The sequence below is a fragment of the Pseudophryne corroboree genome, chromosome 8 (assembly GCF_028390025.1).
Source record: "Pseudophryne corroboree isolate aPseCor3 chromosome 8, aPseCor3.hap2, whole genome shotgun sequence".
Classification (NCBI taxonomy): Eukaryota; Metazoa; Chordata; class Amphibia; order Anura; family Myobatrachidae; genus Pseudophryne; species Pseudophryne corroboree.
Window position 1 is genome coordinate 134708307 of NC_086451.1, and position 12845 is coordinate 134721151.

Below are 12845 nucleotides of genomic sequence, written 5' to 3' on the forward strand. Positions count from 1 at the left end.
ATAAGGTTATCCCTATTGATATATATATAGCGCTCTGGTGTGTGCTGGCAAACTCTCCCTCTGTCTCCCCAAAGGGCTAGTGGGGTCCTGTCCTCTATCAGAGCATTCCCTGTGTGTGTGCTGGGTGTCGGTACGATTGTGTCGACATGTATGAGGAGGAAAATGATGTGGAAGCAGAGCAATTGCCTGTATTAGTGATGTCACCCCCTAGGGAGTCGACACCTGACTGGATGGTTGTATTTAAAGAACTACGTGACAATGTCAGCACTTTACAAAAAACTGTTGACGACATGAGACAGCCGACAAATCAATTAGTGCCTGTCCAGGCGTCTCAGACACCGTCAGGGGCGATAAAACGCCCGTTACCTCAGTGGGTCGACACAGACCCAGACACGGATACTGAGTCCAGTGTCGACGGTTAGGAGACAAACGTAATGTCCAGTAGGGCCACACGTTACATGATCACGGCAATGAAGGAGGCATTGAACATTTCTGACACTACAAGTACCACAAAGAAGGGTATTATGTGGGGAGTGAAAAAACTACCAGTAGCTTTTCCTGAGTCAGATGAATTAAATGAGGTGTGTGATAAAGCGTGGGTTTCCCCCGATAAAAAAGTGCTAATTTCTAATAAATTATTGGCACTATACCCTTTCCCGCCAGAGGTTAGGGCGCGTTGGGAAACACCCCCTAGAGTAGATAAAGCGCTCACACGTTTATCTAAACAAGTAGCGTTACCGTCTCCTGATACGGCCGCCCTCAAAGAACCAGCGGATAGAAGGCTGGAAAATATCCTGAAGGGTATATACACACATACTGGTGTTATACTGCGACCAGCAATCGCATCAGCCTGGATGTGCAGTGCTGGAGTTGCGTGGTCGGATTCCCTGACTGAAAATATTGATACCCTGGATAGGGACAGTATATTACTAACTATAGAGCATTTGAAGGATGCATTACTATATATGCGTGATGCACAGAGGGATATTTGCACCCTGGCATCAAGAGTGAGTGCTATGTCCATTTCTGCCAGAAGAGCGTTATGGACGCGACAGTGGTCAGGGGATGCGGATTCCAAACGACATATGGAAGTATTGCCGTTTAAAGGGGAGGAGTTATTTGGGGCCGGTCTATCGGACCTGGTGGCCACGGCAACGGCCGGAAAGTCCACCTTTTTACCCCAGGTCACCTCTCAGCAGAAAAAGACACCGTCTTTTCAAACTCAGTCCTTTCGTCCCCATAAGTACAGGCGGGCAAAAGGCCACTCATTTCTGCCCCGGGGCAGAGGAAGAGGAAAAAGACTGCACCAGGCAGCCTCTTCACAGGAGCAGAAGCCCTCCTCTGCTTCTGCCAAGTCTTCAGCATGACGCTGGGGCTTTACAAGCGGACTCGGACACGGTGGGGGCCCGTCTCAAAAATTTCAACGCGCAGTGGGCTCACTCGCAAGTGGACCCCTGGATTCTGCAGGTAGTATCACAGGGGTACAAACTGGAATTCGAGACGTCTCCCCCTCGCCGGTTCCTGAAGTCTGCTCTACCAAAGTCTCCCTCCGACAGGGAGGCAGTTTTGGAAGCCATTCACAAGCTGTATTCCCAGCAGGTGATAATCAAGGTACCTCTCCTACAACAGGGAAAGGGGTATTATTCCACGCTGTTTGTGGTACCGAAGCCGGACGGCTCGGTGAGACCAATTTTAAATCTAAAATCCTTGAACACTTACATAAAGAGGTTCAAATTCAAGATGGAGTCACTCAGAGCAGTGATAGCAAACCTGGAAGAAGGGGACTATATGGTGTCTCTGGACATCAAAGATGCTTATCTCCACGTCCCAATCTACCCTTCTCACCAAGGGTACCTCAGGTTTGTAGTACAAAACTGTCATTATCAGTTTCAGACGCTGCCGTTTGGATTGTCCACGGCACCTCGGGTCTTTACCAAGGTAATGGCCGAAATGATGATTCTTCTTCGAAGAAAGGGCGTTTTAATTATCCCTTACTTGGACGATCTCCTGATAAGGGCAAGGTCCAGGGAACAGCTAGAAGTCGGAGTAGCACTATCTCAGTTAGTGTTACGTCAGCACGGGTGGATTCTAAATATTCCAAAATCGCAGCTGATTCCAACGACACGTCTCCTGTTCCTAGGAATGATTCTGGACACAGTCCAGAAAAAGGTGTTTCTCCGAGAGGAGAACGCCAGGGAGTTATCCGAGCTAGTCAGGAATCTCCTAAAACCAGGCCAGGTGTCAGTGCATCAGTGCACGAGGGTCCTGGAAAAAATGGTGGCTTCTTACGAAGCGATTCCATTCGGAAGATTCCATGCAAGAACGTTTCAGTGGGATCTTCTGGACAAATGGTCCGGATCGCATCTTCAGATGCATCAGCGGATAACCCTGTCGCCAAGGACAAGGGTGTCTCTTCTGTGGTGGCTGCAGAGTGCTCATCTACTAGAGGGCCGCAGATTCGGCATTCAGGATTGGATCCTGGTGACCACAGATGCCAGCCTGAGAGGCTGGGGAGCAGTCACACAGGGACAAAATTTCCAGGGCTTGTGGTCAAGCATGGAAACATCTCTTCATATAAACATTCTGGAACTACGGGCCATTTACAATGCCCTAACTCAAGCAAAACCCCTGCTTCAGGGTCAGGCGGTATTGATCCAATCGGACAACATCACGTCAGTCGCCCACGTAAACAGACAGGGCGGCACGAGAAGCAGGAGGGCGATGGCAGAAGCTGCAAGGATTCTTCGCTGGGCGGAGAATCATGTGATAGCACTGTCAGCAGTGTTCATTCCGGGAGTGGACAACTGGGAAGCGGACTTCCTCAGCAGACACGACCTTCACCCGGGGGAGTGGGGACTTCATCCAGAAGTCTTCCAAGAGATGGTAAACCGTTGGGAAAAACCAAAGGTGGACATGATGGCGTCCCGTCTCAACAAAAAACTAGACAGATATTGCGCCAGGTCAAGGGACCTTCAGGCAATAGCGGTGGACGCTCTGGTAACACCATGGGTGTACCAGTCAGTGTATGTGTTCCCTCCTCTGCCTCTCATACCAAAAGTACTGAGAATCATAAAAAGGAGAGGAGTAAGAACTATACTCGTGGTTCCGGATTGGCCAAGAAGGACTTGGTACCCGGAACTTCAAGAGATGCTCACGGAGGACCCGTGGCCTCTACCTCTAAGAAAGGACCTGCTCCAGCAGGGACCTTGTCTGTTCCAAGACTTACCGCGGCTGCGTTTGACGGCATGGCGGTTGAATGCCGGATCCTGAAGGAAAAAGGCATTCCAGAAGAAGTCATCCCTACCCTGATAAAGGCCAGGAAGGATGTAACCGCGAAACATTATCACTGCATTTGGCGAAAATATGTTGCGTGGTGTGAGGCCAAAGAGGCCCCTACAGAGGAATTTCAACTGGGTCGCTTCCTACATTTCCTGCAAACAGGACTGTCTATGGGCATAAAATTAGGGTCCATTAAGGTTCAAATTTCGGCCCTGTCGATTTTCTTCCAAAAAGAACTGGCTTCTGTGCCTCAAGTCCAGACGTTTGTCAAAGGGGTACTGCATATACAGCCTCCTTTTGTGCCCCCGGTGGCACCTTGGGATCTCAATGTGGTTTTGGGGTTCCTAAAATCACATTGGTTTGAACCACTCACCACTGTGGAATTAAAATATCTCACATGGAAGGTGGTAATGCTGTTAGCCCTGGCTTCAGCCAGGCGTGTCTCAGAATTGGCGGCTTTATCTTATAAAAGCCCTTACCTGATTTTTCACACGGATAGGGCAGAATTGAGGACTCGTCCTCAATTTCTCCCAAAGGTGGTTTCAGCGTTTCACGTGAACCAGCCTATTGTGGTGCCTGCGGCTACTAGGGACTTGGAGGACTCCAAGTTACTGGACGTAGTCAGGGCCCTGAAAATATATATTTCCAGGACGGCTGGAGTCAGGAAATCTGACTCGCTGTTTATCCTGTATGCACCCAACAAGCTGGGTGCTCCTGCTTCTAAGCAGACGATTGCTCGTTGGATTTGTAGTACAATTCAGCTTGCACATTCTGTGGCAGGCCTGCCACAGCCAAAATCTGTAAAAGCCCATTCCACAAGGAAGGTGGGCTCATCTTGGGCGGCTGCCCGAGGGGTCTCGGCTTTACAACTTTGCCGAGCAGCTACTTGGTCAGGGGCAAACACGTTTGCTAAATTCTACAAATTTGATACCCTGGCTGAGGAGGACCTGGAGTTCTCTCATTCGGTGCTGCAGAGTCATCCGCACTCTCCCGCCCGTTTGGGAGCTTTGGTATAATCCCCATGGTCCTTACGGAGTCCCAGCATCCACTTAGGACGTTAGAGAAAATAAGAATTTACTTACCGATAATTCTATTTCTCATAGTCCGTAGTGGATGCTGGGCGCCCATCCCAAGTGCGGATTGTCTGCAATACTTGTATATGGTTATTGTTACAAAATTCGGGTTATTATTGTTGTGAGCCATCTTTTTCAGAGGCTCCTTCGTTTATCATACTGTTAACTGGGTTCAGATCACAGGTTGTACGGTGTGATTGGTGTGGCTGGTATGAGTCTTACCCGGGATTCAATATCCTTCCTTATTATGTACGCTCGTCCGGGCACAGTATCCTAACTGAGGCTTGGAGGAGGGTCATAGGGGGAGGAGCCAGTGCACACCAGCTAGTTCAAGCTTTTACTTTTGTGCCCAGTCTCCTGCGGAGCCGCTATTCCCCATGGTCCTTACGGAGTCCCAGCATCCACTACGGACTATGAGAAATAGAATTATCGGTAAGTAAATTCTTATTTTTTTCTACCTTACTACTAAGAATGTGGTTAATCCAAATTAACTGCTCAAATGGTGGCGCCATGACTTCCTGGTTCTCCAACTGGAAGTCACGTGCTTGCGTTCCAACGACTACTTCCTGTGCGTTCCAAGCATCAAATCGTCGTTTCTCCAGAGCAGAGTATTCAGAAGCCGCCCATTCCTCCATCACGCATGCGGAATCCATGTAACTCGCTCGCACCCACTCCTCCCCGCACACATCGGTATCGAACTTCACTCTCCCATATAATAGAGATAATCGAAGCAAGATCCGCCATCTTGTTTGTGGGAGCCAGGGTTTTCTTGCCATTTCTTACATAAAACGGAGTGCAGCAACCCACCTTTAAGTTACCGACTTAGTGGTACTTTATATTCCCAGCCAGTCCTTCCCTATTACCAGGGTGGGTGCAGATGATCAAGTTTAGGATTGGTTTGAACCTTTACAGAAAGTAGAGTTGAAATTTCTCACTTGGAAAGTGGTCATGCTATTGGCCTTGGCATCCGCAAGGCGGGTGTCTGAGTTGGCGGCTTTGTCTCACAAGAGTCCTTATTTAATTTTCCATGAAGATAGAGCGGAGTTGAGGACTCGTCAACAATTTCTGCCGAAGGTGGTTTCATCATTCCACATGAACCAGCCTATTGTGGTACCGGTGGCTACTGACGCCTTCGCAGAGTCAAAATCTCTCGATGTTGTTAGGGCCTTAAAGATTTATGTCACCAGAACGGCTCAACTTAGGAAAACGGAATCTCTGTTTGTCCTGTATGCTGCCAACAAGATTGGGACGCCTGCTTCCAAGCAGACTACTGCTCGCTGGATCTGTAATACGATTCAGCATGCTCATTCTATGGCTGGATTGCCGTTACCAAAATCAGTGAAGGCCCACTCTACCAGAAAGGTGGGCTCATCCTGGGCTGCTGCCCGGGGGGTCTCGGCATTACAATTCTGCCGAGCAGCTACTTGGTCGGGTTCAAACACTTTTGCAAAATTTTACAAGTTTGATACCCTGGCTGATGAGGACCTCATGTTTGGTCAATCGGTGCTGCAGAGTCATCCGCACTCTCCCACCTGTTCTAGAGCTTTGGTATAAACCCCATGGTTCTTGAAGTGTCCCAGCATCCTCCTAGGACGTATGAGAAAATAGGATTTTAATACCTACCGGTAAATCCTTTTCTCTTAGTCCATAGAGGATGCTGGGCGGACTCGATCTGCAGTTATTAGTTATTAGTTATGGTTACACACAGGTTGTGTTTCTGTTATAGTCAGCCTGTTGCTGACATGGTTCATGCCGTTGACTGGAGTTCTGTTAAATGCCATGTTGTACGGCGTGTTTGTGGTGTGAGCTGGTATGTGTCTCACCTTAGTTTAACAATAAATCCTTTTTCTCGAAATGTCCGTCTCCCTGGGCACAGTTCCTATAACTGGAGTCTGGAGGAGGGGCATAGAGGGAGGAGCCAGTTCACACCCCTTCAAAGTCCTAAAGTGCCCATGTCTCCTGCGGATCCCGTCCAGAGCCGGCCATAGGCATAGGCAAACTAGGCAATTGCCTAGGGCATTTGATATGCCTAGGGGCATCATCAGCTTCTGCTGATTAAAATGATATGCGGCATGCCTATATTCTGTATGTAGCATTTCATATGCAGATACAGCCACAGTCTCACACAGTATATAGGCATGCTGCATATCAGTTTAATCAGCAGACGCTGCTTGTGCATCCTAGCCACATAGCAATGCAAATAAGATGCATTTTCATTAAAAAAAAAGGTGCCCGACATTAGCAGTGATACAAGATTTGTGAGGACACATCTGTATCCAAGCAGAGGCAGAGGTCACAGTGTTAGTGGCAGTGTGAGTGCTGTGTGCATGTGAGTGGGTTGGTTGTGCAGTAGTGTTCAGAATATGTGTGAGGAGCATTATTAATGTTAGTAAAAATGCATTAATAATGTGCAACATATGTGTAAATGGCCACTATGTGTGTCATTATGTGTATAAGGGCATTAATAATGTGCGGCATATGTGTAACAGGGTACTACTGTATGTGTGTCATTATGTGTATAGGGCACTAATAATGTGCAGCAAATGTGTAGGGGGCACTATGTGTGTCATGTGTATAAGGGCATTAATAATGTGCAGCATATGTGTAAGGGACATTATGTGTAAAAGGGCATTAATAAAGGTTGTCATAATGTGTAAGGTGCATTATGTTTATAAGGACATTAATGTGTCTCATATGTGTAAGGGGCATTATTGTGTGGAATTGTGTATAAATGCATTACTAATGTGTGGCATTATGTGTATAAGGTGCTCTACTATGTGGTGATGCGTATAGAAAGGGCACTACTGTGTCGTCTAATGTGAATAAAGAGCAATAGGGTGTGGTGTAATGTGAATAAGGAGCAATTCAGTATGATGTAATGTGAATAAGGGGCTCTACTGTGAGGAGTAACGTTTATAAGGTAAAGTGATACTACTGTGGGATGTAATATGAATTATGGACACTATCGCAAGATAAAATGTGAATAAAGTTGCAGTACTGTGTGGCGTAATTGGAATTGGGGTTACTATTGTGTGGCCATGCCCCTTCCCAGCAAGAAGATGCCCCTTTTTGGGCTGTGCGTCAAATGTGCGAACTGTTCCTATTTAAAATATAGGGGGTACAAGGACTGCTATGGGTGAGGGGTGATGGTGCTGGGAAAGAGGTGCAAGGTCAGAGGCAGAACCAGCGGTGGTGCTAGGGGGCACCAGCCAAAATCTAGCCTAGGGCATCATATTGGTTAGGGCCGGCTCTGATCCCGTCTATACCCCATGGTTCTTGAAGCGTCCCCAGCATCCTCTACGGACTAAGAGAAAAGGATTTACCGGTAGGTATTAAAATCCTATTTTTTCTTACTTTACGATCCATGTGGACTACAATTGGGAATAGTAACCTGTGCCGAGCACTGCGTAAGCAGAGCGAGTTACTTTGTCCGCTTGCCATGAGAGGGGACACAGTGCACTAACTGGGGTTCTTGGTCACTTTACGAAAAAGACGAAACCCCAAAAAATTCAATAAACCATGTCTACCTCATGACCATGTCGACCTATTCCAGGTGTCGACCCACTCACTGCCGACCAATATAGTGGTCGACCTAGTTAGGGTTGACCCAATGAACCACACCCATCATCTCACCCAATTTACCAGTCCCACCCACTAAACCATAGCCTCAGAGCCAGCCATAGGCATAGGCAAACTAGGCAATTGCCTAGGGCATTTGATATGCCTAGGGGCATCAGCAGCTTCTGCTGATTAAAATGATATGCGGCATGCCTATATTCTGTATGTAGCATTTCATATGCAGATACAGCCACAGTCTCACACAGTATATAGGCATGCTGCATATCAATTTAATCAGCAGAGGCTGCTTGTGCATCCTAGCCAATAGCAATGCAAATAAGATGCATTTTCATAAAAAAAGGTGCCCAACGTTAGCATTGATGCAAGATTTATGAGGACACATCTGTATCCAAGCAGAGGCAGAGGTCACAGTGTTAGTGGCAGTGTGAGTGGGTTGGTTGTGCAGTAGTGTTCAGAATATGTGTAAGGAGCATTATGTGTGTCATGTAAAAATGCATTAATAATGTGCAACATGTGTAAAGGGGCACTATGTGTGTCACTATGTGTATAAGGGCATTAATAATGTGCGGCATATGTGTAACAGGGTACTACTGTATGTGTGTCATTATGTGTATATTGGCACTAATAATGTGCAGCAAATGTGTAGGGGGCACTATGTGTGTCATGATGTGTATAAGGGCATTAATAATGTGCGGCATATGTGTAAGGGACATTATGTGTAAAAGGGCATTAAAAAAGGTTGTCATAATGTGTAAGGTGCATTATGTTTATAAGGACATTAATGTGTCTCATATGTGTAAGGGGCATTATTGTGTGGAATTGTGTATAAATGCATTACTAATGTGTGGCATTATGTGTATAAGGTGCTCTACTATGTGGTGATGCGTATAGAAAGGGCACTACTGTGTCGTCTAATGTGAATAAAGAGCAATAGGGTGTGGTGTAATGTGAATAAGGAGCAATTCAGTATGATGTAATGTGAATAAGGGGCTCTACTGTGAGGAGTAACGTTTATAAGGTAAAGTGATACTACTGTGGGATGTAATATGAATTATGGACACTATCGCAAGATAAAATGTGAATAAAGTTGCAGTACTGTGTGGCGTAATTGGAATTGGGGTTACTATTGTGTGGCCATGCCCCTTCCCAGCAAGAAGATGCCCCTTTTTGGGCTGTGCGTCAAATGTGCGAACTGTTCCTATTTAAAATATAGGGGGTACAAGGACTGCTATGGGTGAGGGGTGATGGTGCTGGGAAAGAGGTGCAAGGTCAGAGGCAGAACCAGCGGTGGTGCTAGGGGGCACCAGCCAAAATCTAGCCTAGGGCATCATATTGGTTAGGGCCGGCTCTGATCCCGTCTATACCCCATGGTTCTTGAAGCGTCCCCAGCATCCTCTACGGACTAAGAGAAAAGGATTTACCGGTAGGTATTAAAATCCTATTTTTTCTTACTTTACGATCCATGTGGACTACAATTGGGAATAGTAACCTGTGCCGAGCACTGCGTAAGCAGAGCGAGTTACTTTGTCCGCTTGCCATGAGAGGGGACACAGTGCACTAACTGGGGTTCTTGGTCACTTTACGAAAAAGACGAAACCCCAAAAAATTCAATAAACCATGTCTACCTCATGACCATGTCGACCTATTCCAGGTGTCGACCCACTCACTGCCGACCAATATAGTGGTCGACCTAGTTAGGGTTGACCCAATGAACCACACCCATCATCTCACCCAATTTACCAGTCCCACCCACTAAACCATAGCCTCAGAGCCAGCCATAGGCATAGGCAAACTAGGCAATTGCCTAGGGCATTTGATATGCCTAGGGGCATCAGCAGCTTCTGCTGATTAAAATGATATGCGGCATGCCTATATTCTGTATGTAGCATTTCATATGCAGATACAGCCACAGTCTCACACAGTATATAGGCATGCTGCATATCAATTTAATCAGCAGAGGCTGCTTGTGCATCCTAGCCAATAGCAATGCAAATAAGATGCATTTTCATAAAAAAAGGTGCCCAACGTTAGCATTGATGCAAGATTTATGAGGACACATCTGTATCCAAGCAGAGGCAGAGGTCACAGTGTTAGTGGCAGTGTGAGTGGGTTGGTTGTGCAGTAGTGTTCAGAATATGTGTAAGGAGCATTATGTGTGTCATGTAAAAATGCATTAATAATGTGCAACATGTGTAAAGGGGCACTATGTGTGTCACTATGTGTATAAGGGCATTAATAATGTGCGGCATATGTGTAACAGGGTACTACTGTATGTGTGTCATTATGTGTATATTGGCACTAATAATGTGCAGCAAATGTGTAGGGGGCACTATGTGTGTCATGATGTGTATAAGGGCATTAATAATGTGCGGCATATGTGTAAGGGACATTATGTGTAAAAGGGCATTAAAAAAGGTTGTCATAATGTGTAAGGTGCATTATGTTTATAAGGACATTAATGTGTCTCATATGTGTAAGGGGCATTACTGTGTGTAATTGTGTATAAATGCATTACTAATGTGTGGCATTATGTGTATAAGGTGCTCTAATATGTGGTGTTGCGTATAGAAAGGGCACTACTGTGTCATCTAATGTGAATAAAGAGCAATAGGGTGTGGTGTAATGTGAATAATGAGCAATTCAGTGTGATGTAATGTGAATAAGGGGCTCTACTGTGAGGAGTAACGTTTATAAGGTAAAGTGATACTACTGTGGGATGTAATATGTATTATGGACACTATCGCATGATAAAATGTGAATACAGTGTCACTACTGTGTGGTGTAGGTTACTATTGTGTGGCCATGCCCCTTGCCAGGAAAAACACACCCCTTTTTGGGCTGTGCGCCAAATGTTGCGAACTGTTCCTATTTAAAATATAGGGTGTACAAACACCAAAATAAGGACTGCTATGGGTGAGGGGTGATGATGCTGGGAAAGAGGTGCAAGGTCAAGGTGCAAAAGCAGCGGTGGTGCTAGGGGGCACCAGCCAAAATCTTGCCTAGGGCATCATATTGGTTAGGGCCGGCCCTGCATAGCCTTCACCCACCCATCCACCAGGGGTATTGTATATTTCTGCTGCGGGGTACACTGTGTTCCACAGGAAAACATCGGGGGTGTAGAGCAGGGACGTGTGGTGAGCTAAATGGCTCAGGAGGCACTGGCTAGCACCAGAGCCAGATTTAAACGCAATATATGAGCCAAAGGGTACATCTGGGCATTATACACAGGTGCAGCAGTATAAACATCTGGAAATTTGGTGAGTTTTGATCTGAGAAATGCAGAAAAGGTCAGCATAGACTTTTTACTCTAGAGTTTTGGCTATAAAAATGTTTGAAATATCTTCTTTGCATTATTTTAAACATATTCTTTGTATTTTTCATATACTTTATACAATCAAAACTCTGGTAAAAACGTTAGTATGACAGGAAAGGCTCTGCCTCACCTGCCTCACCCCACCGCACATCACTGGTGTAGAGTGGATCTTAATCCAGAGGCACCTACAGGCTAAAGCTTTAGGCTGTCCCAGGATGCATTGGGGCCTCCTCTGTAACCACGCCTATGGGCACTGTGAGCTCAGTTTTTCAGTTGGTGCTGTAGCAGCAGGTCACCATAACAGGAGGGCTGCACTGGGCAGCCCTGAAAAACCTTTTTCTGACAAAAAATATCTTCAAAACTGGGCTGTCAGCACTGTATGTCATGGTGACACTTCAGAGCTGCAGCTCCATCACCTCCCAAGCAGCATGGCATACTCCCACGGCATGTTCCCGGGTACTTGCAGCAGAGACTTTCCAGCTTTAGGCACATGGTCGCAGACGCTCTCCTGGTTCGCGTGGCTGCTATGGGGAGGAGGTAAGAGGATTCCCAAGGCGGGACCCGCCATTAAATTGCATTCCGATCACATGTCTAGGGAGATGGACTTCGACACTGGCGTGGATACTGTCACCGAGCAGGGACCCCACTATATAGAAAAAGTGTATGAAAGTATCTGTAGAGGTAAAAGGAGGATATTCATATAACTGTTAGGGTCTGTTAACCTGTTCAGGTCTGGTCTATAAACTCTCTGCAGTCATCAGTCAGAATTCTGTTCAACCGGTTGGAGGTCAGTAAATGAAAAAAGGACACAGGATCATGTGTAACCTTAATCAAATCATAAATGACCTGCTAGGGGCCGTCATAGGTTTATTATTTATAGCTTAAACAAAATCACGCTTGCCAATACATTTTAGCCAATCAGAATACACCATGTATGTCTTGAAATTCATCGATTGTCATACAATGTTCCAAGTGGCAACTAGAACAGCCTTGAAAATGGTTATTGTTTCGTTTATCAGTCTTTCGGACATAAACTCAAAAGATTTCTTTCAACATTCTTCTCAATTAGCCTTGGATATATCTGGTGTTGCTTTGTCCGCCTTGGATACATTTAATGTTGCATTGTCCTTGTACAAGTCATGCTTTAAAACAAGATATTCAGCAAATATAGTATTCTGACCAGCTCTACAATATTTTTCTTAAGGATACATGAACACAATTTGTGATTAACAGTAAATATCTTAATAAATGCGAAAAAGCGTGAATCAATATTTATTTGCTATATTGCGGAAGCTCCTACACCATCATTTCCCCTCTTTTTGATTCCACTTTTTCTCCCTATTCTACCTACACTAGGCCTGAACTATTCCCTTTCAGTAAACCAGTCCCCTGGACTTATAGTCCAAACCTTGGGGATTACCCTTAACAACAACCAAAGGATAAGCAACTTCATTCTTCTGGCTGGAGAGTCACTGTCAGCTTCTTCGAGTGGGAGGCGTGTAATCAGGTATCACGACCTTTCACCTTAATTTGAGGTAGGCATGGTTAGCAGCACTTGATTTGGACCATCATATCTTGGTTCAAAGGTCTTTCTCACATGT